Source organism: Durio zibethinus, chromosome 12 (assembly GCF_047325235.1).
Source record: "Durio zibethinus cultivar Kanyao isolate XHJ-2024 chromosome 12, ASM4732523v1, whole genome shotgun sequence".
Classification (NCBI taxonomy): domain Eukaryota; kingdom Viridiplantae; phylum Streptophyta; class Magnoliopsida; order Malvales; family Malvaceae; genus Durio; species Durio zibethinus.
In genome coordinates this window covers 8,581,520-8,591,298 of record NC_143173.1, presented here as the reverse complement: position 1 = coordinate 8,591,298, position 9,779 = coordinate 8,581,520, and positions in this window count along the sequence as shown.

Here is a 9,779-nt window from a genome sequence, read left to right as displayed (position 1 = left end):
ATATGATTAATTATTAGAAAATTAATTTTAAAAATGACAAGATATATTTCAAGGTGTATTGACAGATAAAGATGATTTTTTTTTAATAGAAACAAATTTTGGATAATTAAAAAATTTTCAAATAAATATACTTTAAAAAGATTTGGATAATTAATAATTTTTTAAATATATTTATTTAATCCATAAATAAAAGTAAGAATTAATTTTACTTATTTAAACAAAATCTTACCTAAACAAAAAATGATAATTTTATCTATTTAATTATTTTAAATCTAAATTGTTTTTTCATTTACATTTTAAAAGATTTGGATAATTAAATAAATTTTGAAATATATTTTTTTATAAAGAATCTAAAATTAGAAAATATCTTATGTATCATTATAAAGAGAAATTTTAGCAATTTTTTTATATGTCCAAAAAAAAATTGTCCACTTAAGCATCTACATAAGCAAACCTTATCTGATAACCATGTATATTGTAATATATATATATATATATATAATATCATTTTGTCTCTAATCCTCATTGTAGACACCCCAATCTATCTGGGGGTCTATAAGATCAACTCTGACAATTAAAAAATTAAAAAACATAATAAAAATAAAAAAACAAAAAAAGGTGTTTGAGTTTGCATAAAACTAGGCTGGTAGAGTTTGGATTGGATTCAAAGATTGAATCCCAATCACAAAAAGGAATTGAGATTGATCAAAAACTCCTCTGACCAATCCCTATAAATAAACGCTGGAACACACAGGAAGGATAAAAAACAAATAGAAAAAAGAAATGCAAAAACAAAGAGAAAAAATCAAAAACAGAAAGAAAGGAGCAAAAAATCAAAAGTAGAAAAGAGAACAGATAGATCAAAAACACTGCAAGCAGAGAGAAGAAAAATTTTAAAGTTTTGTTAAAGAGGAAAAAATTTTTTTGGAAATGTTTTGGAAAATTTCCAGATTTCGGTAAAATTTTTTGGCGTCGATGGAATTTTTCGATGAGTTTTTCGGTGCCGATTGAATTTTTTGATGAACCTTTAGCAAACTAACCTAGATTTTGATAACATTTTCTAGAATTCGATGGAGATTCAACCAGAGTTCATCCAACTTCTAGAGAGAAGGGAAAGAAAAAAAAAAAGAGAGAGAATGGAAAAATGAGATTTGAGGTAAAAAGCTTTGACTTTATCTTTTATAGCAGTTCCAAAATGACGTCATTTTGGCATCATAATTCAGCCTATGATCCGCACGTTTTATCGTTGGGCGACCCGACCCGTAGCTCCAACCCGTTTCTAACTCGTTTACTAGTTGATCCTTGGAGCTGAACTGAGTCGAGCTGATTTTTTCAAGTTGAGCCTTCGAGCCGTTTTCTGTGTTTGGAGCTGACCTGCATCAACTCTCCTGCCAAGCCATTTGTTTTGTTTGTTGTTTTATTTATGTGTTGTTTTATTTTTGTGAGTATTTTTGCAAGAATAAATTTAAAAAATATATATAAAATAAAATAAAAAAAAACATTTTAAAAGAAAAGTTGAAAGTATTAATTTACTTGAAAATAAAATTTCTAAAAAATATTTTTTAAAAAAAGTTGATAGTATCAATTTTTCTTGAAAATAAAAATTTTTAAAAAATATTTTTTGAGGAAAAGTTGAAAGTATCAATTTTCGTTGAAAATAAAAATTTTTTTTTTAAAAAAACATGAGTTTTTTAAAAAAAAAAACAAAAAAATCTATATCAAAAGTCGAATTCATTTTGAAAAATTTTAAATGTTAAATAATCTGACGATGGAGCCTTTGTAAGTGAAACAGTAGTTTTCTTGTATACTCTTGAGGTGAAGGAACTTTCTTAATTTTCTGCCAAAAGTATTGGAGTTAATTAAGAATAATTTTCAATAATTAATTACTTAGTAAAATTTTTAGGGCTTATCGGATAACACAAAATTGAGCTGATACCATCTTTTGATGGACGTTGTGAGAGTGCTATAACCTTCCTCACTCGTAACTGAACTCTCGAACCTTGTTTTGGTTAATAGACCCATACCTATTGTTTTAGAGACCCTTAATCTTAGGTGTTCCTTGAAAGGATAGATTCCGTAGGTGGCCAATCATATATAAATAAAAAAAGATTGAGACGACTCCTTAAGTCAATGTCTAACGATAGATCCCCAGATCTAAACGTTATGATAGTTTGGCGACTCCACTGGAGACAAGCCGAGAGTCAAGCCAGCAAATAAATTTGTATTATCCAAAAGCCTAATAAAATTAATTTTTTTTGTAAAGATTTTTATGCATTCATTTTGTTTATTTGTTTGATAATTATGTCATTCATATATATGTGCATGACATGAGTTCTATACCTGAACTTCATTCCTCTAGGAGGGAGTAAAGTACCTATGCTTTTGTGAGATTTTAATGCCTCCACAGTGGCTAGCTCCATTCAAATTGAACCCTTTTCGCTTGGAACCTGTAATGGATGAGGATTAAGGTGCCTTACTAGTTTATGACGGACAATGATGTAAGGAGCAACTTGGGAACCTTTAGACTTTAGCCTTAAACCACATATAGTGAACCTTAGAAGTGCCTAACCCTAAGATAAAGCCCTTCCTACCCAATGATAGATATACCTCTAAACTATGATACAAAAAAGAATAAATTATGTTGATATAACCATTTTGATTGTTTGTCTTTGTGCATTTGCATTATCATGTCATGCATTATTTTTATTATCATATGTAACATTGTGCATCTACATCATTTTCATATTAGATTTCATCCATAAAAATGTACATTTCATTCATGCATCAACATATCATACATGAAGCATAGCATGACATTTCTAATCATAATTGTGGTGCTAAAGATTCAAGGATAGCTCCACCAAGCAACTTCACTCACTAGTACAATACAAGAGCTTGAGCCAAACAAATGGAATAAGAAAATTTCAATCATCTTAAGAGGATAGAAAAAGCTTAAGAGAAGCTAAAAGGGGAGTTGAATAGAATTCTAGAAGCCTTGAACAAGTTAAACAAAAGGAAGGCAATAGAGAAGAATGCTAGTCAACAAGACCATCTCTTATAAGAGAAAGATGACCCATTATACCCTTCTAGTTTTAGGCTACATCAAGCTCAAATCGCACAAGGTCTACCACCACAGCAGTTTACCTATCCTGTAGGGTATACATACCCTAGAATGCCATCAACTTCAAATCTGGGGCAGTATTAAAGTTATGTAAATCTTATCTTTACTGAAAAGGTAGTAAAACCAATATCAATCCCTAATTTAGATGATCCAAAAGAAAAAAAAAGCTAAGGCCCAAAAAGAAAGAGATTTTAGAAGCCTCAAAAGTTGAATAAAAGATGAACTTGTTAGAGGAGAGGTTACGAGCCGTAAAAGACATTGGTTTTTATGGTTCAATAGATGCTGCTAAGCTTTGTTTGGTCTCGGATGTGGTAATTCCTCTAAAATTTGAAGTGCCAGAATTTGAGAAATATGATAGTATAAAATTTGAAAAAAGATAATAGGAAATGCAACAAAAAATTTTTTCGACATATTGATCTCATGTAAAATTATTGAAAATGCCATTAAAAATGGCAAATTGGAGGGAAAATAGTCTTTTATTGCTAAAAAGGCACCCAAAAAAAAGTAGAGTGAAACTCAAGTTGTGATCTTTGAAAGGCAACAATTTAGAAATTACCATCCATATCCACCACCAGTTTACCCCATATACTACCCCATTGTAAATGCCACATTTTACCCATATCAACCAGCTTTGCAACCATCTCACCCATCCATGTATCAACCAATATATACACCTAACCTATTGCAAGACTCTTAGTCTATCAAACCAACTAAACAAACGGTCCTTAAGAGCCATAGATACCAAAAAAAAAGCCTACCTTTGATCCCATGTCTATGACCTATACCAAGTTATTTAAAGAACTCGTTAAGAACCACTTACTCATCCCTGCTCGTGTATAACCACTTAAACCTTTTTATTTTAAATGGTATGATCTTATTGTTTATTGTGACTACCATTCTCAAAATGCTAGCCATTTCATTGAGAATTGCCTTGACTTAAAGTATAAGGTACAAAGACTGATCAATTAAGGGATAGTCAATTTTGATACAAATGGAATAACAACACCAATGTTAATGGCAACCCTCTACCTAATCACAATGCTAATGCTTTGAGTGAGAATAGAGAACACCGTGTCAAGAAGAAGGTGTAAAAAATGAAAACTCCTTTCAATCAACTATTTGATACCTTGTATAAGGCTAATATGATACATTGATGGATCCACGCAACTGCCATTTAAAGATATATGCTAAAAAGATACAAGTGCCATAGTGGAGTCCTTGGCCACTCTTTTGAATCATGCAAATAGCTCCGTCAAGAGGTATAAAAGCTTATGAATTCATACCAAATTAAATTTTTTGAGAAGAGCAGCCCAAGTTGAACACTAAAAAAGCTTTTATAAAGAAAATGAAAAGAATCGAGAACAAGAAATGTGGATCCACTTATATCCGTCAGGCTATGAGCTAAACAATTGGAGTGTTATCTAGATGCCTACTATCTTTGAAACCGATCCAGTATGGTTGTAACTCCCAATCATTTTTGCCCAAAGGCATTGTGATAGTCTTTATTGTATGGCCATTTATTTTTTTATCATTTCAATAAAATAGTAGGAAGATGCATTTTCATTCATTTCCTTTATTGCTTTCATTTTTCACTTTCATCAAGCCAAAACATCTTGTCGACATTTTCTATTTCATTTAAATTTTAGCTCTCGATTGAATATGAAGATAATTATGATAACAATTCAAGATTTGATTTTGAAAATAGCATTCATGTTGAAATGATTGATAATCTATTGGGATTACTAAATATTCAGCAAAGAATTTTCTCATTAAAAGATGAAAGCAATGCCATATGTGATTATTGTAATGTTTAGTTCATAAATTTTTTCTTGGTCAATAAATGATCTTTATTGAGAGTATTCATATTTAAGAGGAGAAATGACCATCATTTTTTTACCTTTCGCATAAAATGTAAAACTATCTTTTGCTACCCCATTTGAACCTATTGAATTTTTTTTACCCCTACACTGATGGGCAAAGTTTAAAAAGCATGTCCATAAAAAAAAAAAACGAAGGTTTTTAATGATTTTAGGGGCAAATCCCTTTTATGTTTAGATTTTTCTTAAGAAAAGTGCAAGTGCAAAAAATAAAAGTAAAAAACAAAGCAAAATAAAATAAATGAAAAAAAATAAAAGGGAAAATAAAAATAGAAAGAAAAAAAAAATTGATGGGGCAAAATGTCAAGGTGCTCCACACAAAAAGAAATGATCATTAGTTTGATTACCCTTCAAATACATTTTGGGCCTATTTTATCTATTCGTTTCATAACGCCTTACCTTAGCCTACGTTATGACTTTAAAAAATCCATTTTGATCAAATGTGAATACTCAAATTGAATAATCATGAATTGAATTAAGGCATATTTGTAATTGGATGGTTTGAGATTTTGATTAAGATGTCACTGATGGATCAAAGAGAATGAAAGATAAGAAGAAAAAATGAGAAAAAGATAAGCAAACAAAAAAAAATGAAAAAAGAAAAAAGGACAAAAAAATGAAAAAAAAAGACTAAAAATGAAAAAAAAAAAAAAAACTCAAACTGCAAACCTGAAAAGACAGTTTGAGTTAGAAAAGGTTCATTTGAGTTGAAAATATGAAAAAGTGACTTAGATAAGGAGAATATAGCATCATTTTGAAATTCACCATCATGAAAGCTAGGATGTTTCAATAAGCTCTAAGTTGTTAAGTGTATTAGCTAGTTGAGCTTCTGAAAAACTTCAAGATGTGTTATCATGGTTATCTGATTGTTTATTTTGGGCATTGTTATTCTAATAACCCATCTCTGTAACTTTTCCCCTTTTATATTATTCAATGGCCAAATTTGTTCTATCATTATTTTTAACTAAGAGATATTTCATTTTCATTCATTGTGTATCTCTTTTTAATACCTGTGTTCCATTCTCCATCCATTTTTTGGCTTTTCTTTTAAACACCTTGCAATAGTAAAAATGCGTGATTGCATTTTACATCTTATGATTGAAATAATGATTAATAAATGAATAATGGCATGAAAGATTATTCTTTACATTAGGAAAGTTGAAAATGATAAAAGGCAAAGATGAAACGTTCAAGGCTTGCTAGGGACACCGAATTTGGAAATGAAAAAAGAAAAAGATTTTTTCAAAATAAGTATATGGATGCTAACATTGAATGTGAGAGATGATTAAGAATTGATTGGGTTTTTGTTCTTACTGTCTAAGACTTGAAGAGCTTGGAATAAAAAAAAAAAAAGAGGCTTGAGGACTGTGTATCTTAATTGAAGAGACATTAATTGACATTTGTATCACATGCATTGCATTTAGGAATGTTTTGTGCATGAATATAGGAAATAAGAATATTGTAAGATTTCTTATGGGAAAGATAAGTATGAGACTTTTCAATGAAGGAATTTCAAATTCTCATTTGAGAAGAAACCTTTAAGATAAAACCCTAATCCTTGAAAAAAATGTTTAAAGAAAATCAATCATGGTCAAGAAAGTTTTTCAAACTTTTAAAGTTACGAAGCCTTGTTCAAATGAGCAATTTTCAATATTATGAATGATTTGTAAGACCTCTGAGTATAATTTTTTAATTTCTTCGAATACAATCTATAAAATCTCCATGCATGATCATCAAAACCTTTAGGTGTTATCTTTTTTTTTTAAGTTATGTGCCTCTATTTGTGAAGAGCCCTTATTTTTAAAGTTATGTGCCTTTATTGATAAAGGGCCTTTATGTTTAAAGTTGTATACCTCTATTTATGAGGAGCTTTTATTTTCAAGTTATGCACTTTTATTTATGAGGAGCTTTATGTTTAAAGTTGTGTGCCTTAATTTATGATGAGCGTTATGTTTAAAGTTGTGTGTCTATATTGATGATGAGCCATTATTTTTAAAGTTATGTGCCTTTATTTTCAAGGAGCTTGTCAAAAGTAAAAGAAAAAAAAAGCAAAAAAAAAAGTGAATGATTTAGACTCGAACGTAATAAGTTGTCAATGTCTTTGTACAATTCTTATTGCATAAAAATATGAAAAGAGGGGCAAGTGTGACACCCTATTCAGTCCTAGCCCAAAATAATTGGGCCTAAACTAATTGGGCCTAATATGAGCAAACCTAAACTAATCCAAACCCAATTGTTCATTTTATTTTTATATTTCATGTTTCATATTTTAGATTTTATGATTTTTATTTTTATTTTATCCACATCTATATTTATCTTAATTAATTAAATTTTTATTTTTTATCTCTTCATTATCTGATTTATTTTATTTTGTTTTGATTTATTTCAAATTTTGAGTTCATTTTTATTTGGTAAGTTAAAAAAATAAAAAAAGAAAGATAATTGAAAAAAGAAATAGAATGGTTGAATGAAGTTGGAGATTGAGTTTCTTCTTTAAATGATAATCAACATTTTTAATTTTGAGATTAATTAGGGAAATGATTTCTTTTAGGGATAAAGGTTAAAAATGTTTTTATTCAGTGATAAGATGGAATTGCTAAAAAATTCAATCTTTATCAAAACACTGATCAAGCTAAAGAATCATATAATAAATAGATTGGGGTACACAGCAATTAACACACAAAAAGTAACACAGAAATTAAGCATACAAAAAATATAGAGCACATAAGAGTAAAAAAAAAATTTCGAGAGACAAGTTCCTAGCAAAAATTTTTGGAAATTTGGAATTGTGAGTTTGATTAGGTTTAAGCAGTGGTTTAGGAGGATTCTAGAAGCTAGAAGGATAAAATTGGTAATTTTTGTAGAATTATTTTTTGAAATTTTTATGTTTTTCTAGAAATTTTCTAGAATCTAGTAAAGATTCCTATGGGTTTTGCAATTTTGGCCAACTTTCGATTGTTTCCCCAAATATCAAGATTTTTTTCCAAAAGACATTAGACATTCCACCTATGTTCTTTCTAGCTAGATAGAGAGACGGAGGAAACAAGGGTTAGAGAGAGTGTGGGGAAGTAGTTTTGAAAGGAAAAGAAGAAAATTCAACCTTTTATACATCTGTCAAACGACGTCATTTTGGTGTTTAACCTTTCACAGGATCCGCGTGTTTTTCCTAGCCTGACCCATATGCTGCCCACAACCTAATCACAACCTACCTTAATGCCAAGCCATTGCTCAGCCGAGCTAAGCCATGCCTCTCAAGCCATTTTTTATGTCTTCAATCAAGCCTTTCTAACTGTCTAGCCGATCTTTTTGTGGTATTTTGTTAATTTTGTTTTTTAATGGTTAGTTTATTTATTTATTTTATCGTTTATTTATTTTTGAAATATTTTGCATGATTAATTTTAGGAAAAATTAGAAGAAATAATTATAATAAACATAAAATAAAACTTTAATAAAATTTTGAGAACAAATAATAATTATCTATTGATAAAATTTTTAGAAATTACAAATGGCTAATTTTTAGGTGAGAAATTTTTTCTAAATTTGACCTAAATGGAGAAAAATTTAGATAAAGTTTCAATAACAATAATTAATATTTATTTTCAATTTTAAAAAATAAAATACGTAAGCAAATTTAATAAAGTTTTGGGATTGAATTAATAATCATGCAATGATGAGATTTTTAAAAATTTGAAATGATAAATTTTTTAAAAAAATCTCTAGGTGAGGAATTTCTCTAAATTTAACCCAAATTGTTGAATAATTTATATGAAATTTCAATAAAAAGTAATTGTAGTTTTTTTCAAATAAAAATTAAAAATAAAACTTAAAATTTTGTGTGAAAATATATGACAATTATCGAAGGATGAAATCTTAAGAAAAATCATAAATGGCTAAAGTTTTATGAGATTTCTAAGTGAAAGGGTATCTTTTTTTTTTTAATTCAACCCAAATGGGGGAAGAATTTATATGAGACTTCAAAAATAATTGTCATATTATTTTCTTTCTAAAGATTATGAATCAAATGACAAATAACAAAAGTTTAGATTCTAAATTTAACCCAAATGATGGAAAATTTAGAAATGAAACTTGTAGAATGAAAAATAAATTCTGAAGATGAAATTTTTGGTAACCACAAATGAATGATTATCTAAGAGATTTCTAGGTAAGAAAATATTTTCAATTTTGCCCTAAATGGTGGAAGAATTAGATATATTTTTTATAAAACAAAAATTTAACAAAAAAATGATTAAGTTTTGTCGATAATGGAGCCTATTCAAGAAGACAATTGGAATTTTTGAATACTCTTGATATAAGAAGTATATTTAGGATTTTTGATATTTTAAACACTAAAATTTAATAAAAGACAATTAGAACCAAAGATATTTAGGATAATTTAAGATTAAATGGTAACATCTCTAGATGGGCATTATGGGGTGTTATAACATTCTCTACACATAATCAAACTCCCAAACCTTATTCTGATTAGTATATTAGATTAATTAAGGACTTTTAGTCAAGCTTAGGATATCCTCAAAAAAATAGATTAATTAGGTGACCAATCACACCTAAATAAAAAAGATTGATGGTGACTCCTAAAGTTACATTTAATGATAAGTCTACCAATATATATGTTATGATAGTTATATCTTACTATAAGTTGACCTAATATAATGTTTTGTGTGTGCTTATGTGCTATATTTTAATCATCGCCTAGAGAATCACATTTACTTGCTATTAAAAGAATTTTTAGATACCTTAAGGACACTTCTAATTTAGGATTA